We start from the raw sequence: 2,281 nt of genomic DNA, 5'->3' as shown, positions 1-2,281 counted from the left end.
CCAATTTGGGAAAACCACCAGTAATATGCTACTCTTTTCACTCTTCTAAATTGATGCCTTGTGAAAGGCCAATCCTGTTAAAGGTTACAATACACACTATTAAATGTGACCCTATTAAAGGATTTCAATCACCCTATTAGGAGTGAGCCTTGTTAGAGGACTTTAGACCATTCACTTGGAATCTCACCTGATTAAAGGATTTACAAATGACTATTAGGTCAACCTTAATCCAAAGGATTTACCCTAGACTAATACAATTGTTAGAGAGTAATAGTAAGGCTTGATCTAATAATAACTTACACCTCCAATTGTAGATTGTAGATCTCTATTTCAGTCCTCCATTCTACTTGGCTTCCACACATTTTAGCTCTGATAGCTTGTTCACCCTTCAAGCATCCATACCCTTTAGCCTTCTTGATTAACATGCTAATGCAAACTCTTGATTAGGTCACTGAATGAAGCATTACCCTTGACTCCTTGTCTTCCTTAGGTTCTCACACATGACAACCTTTGCTTCTGACTAGTCATCCCTTTAAATAAAGAATAGAGATCTTTTTCCATTCATTCTCCATTATCCAATTTAGGGTTAGGGCATATTAGGTAGGATTCAATGAATCTACCCCTCATTTCATAACACTTCTAGAAGCTTCTCCTTCAATCCTCTTTGAGTTTGCCTCAAAAATTTTTACCATGAATTCTGTACCACCAACTCATCAATCTTATCTTCCACCTAGTTCACGTAATCTAAGAAAACAAACTTGTCGGCTCAAATCCATCAAATTCATGATCTTTCTAATAATGTTGACACTCGACATTAACTTGCTTTTGATGCTTGACACATACTACATTGCTTGACATCCTCTGTAAAATTACTTGGCACAATTTAAAGTTGACTGGTGCTTGTCATCAACTAAACTTTACTCAGCATCCATTGTTGTGCTGGGCATTTACTAAAATAGACTTTTATTCAGTCAAGCTTGGCAAAAAAACTTTGTTTATCTTGTACTTCTAACTTGTTTAGTGTAACCAACCTTTGCAACCTTAAGTAGATTATCAATGCACTATGATATCACTATCTTAGCTGGATCTTGTACTCCTTTTATATCATAACACAACCTTTCCTCTAGGTTCTATTGTTACATATTTTGATCAAATCGTCTTCATCAATCAAATAAGTGATAGTACTTAAATCATATAAGTGGTTTTCTTACTAGAAAAATAGAAGGTTTGACATCAGTAACAAAATAATGATTAAAACACATTTATCATACTTATATCAATCTATTTTCAACAATCTCCTTCTTAAACATAGAGCACATTGATTAGGAAAATGGTTTTTGGTTTAATCCCTGATAAAGAGGAGAAGGATGAATGGACATCCGGCTAAGTTGAACTTGATAATCAAGAAGATTTTGATGAGCCTAAAGACTTGGAAGAGGCAATAAAAAAGAAGGTAGAGGAGAGAGGGAGACAAGAAGATGTCAGTATTGGGGATGTATTTGAGGATACACAACTGAATGTAAATTCCTTGATAGAGAAAGAGCTTAAAAGTGAAGAATTCACCAAGGCAATTTCAGACACACCTCTACCATGCATCAATCCAATTTTGATACAAGTCCATGATTAGATAGGGATATAGAGTGAACCAATTGTAGATTCTGTAGACACCTAAATCTGATTACACCACTTCAGTAATCTTATTTAGCTATCTCTAAAGGCATCATTAATTAAATTCCTATTTAATTAATCCTTTTTCCATCCCCTAGCTGATTAATTTAATTAATCATCTATAGTCCTAATTGATAAATCAAATAACTCATTATTTATCAATTAATCCTCTTCTTCTATCTAATTTCAAAATCCCCATTTATTAAATAAATCTATTTGATAAATAAATCCCTCAAATCTAATAACCCCTAAACTATCCTAAACCCCCTTTTTAGCCTAATCCACCCCATCCACCCATACTAACCTAGCTTAGCCACTAACTCACCCACTCTCATGAATGCCATCCACTTGCAAATCTCTAACAAGCCTAATCTAATCCTAAATCACCTCTAATCCCCCCCCTAACCTTGTCACATTCCTTAAGTAAGCTTAAGACTTTCCTAAGCCAAGAAAAGTCAACAATCTCAACTCCCTCCAAAATATCCCAACCACTAATCTTTGAATGCTCTTACAAAGGCCATAAAGACTCTTACAAGCCCATTCATTGCTCTTACAAGCTATTTATGAAGGGTCTTTATGAAGATATTATCCCTTGAGCCTCCTTTTTTGACTC

This window comes from Cupressus sempervirens, chromosome 4 (genome assembly GCF_028749045.1).
Source record: "Cupressus sempervirens isolate cs-2001-9-10 chromosome 4, ASM2874904v1, whole genome shotgun sequence".
In the NCBI taxonomy this organism is placed as follows: Eukaryota; Viridiplantae; Streptophyta; class Pinopsida; order Cupressales; family Cupressaceae; genus Cupressus; species Cupressus sempervirens.
The sequence above is the reverse complement of the archived record's forward strand: the minus strand, read 5'-3'. Positions refer to the sequence as shown.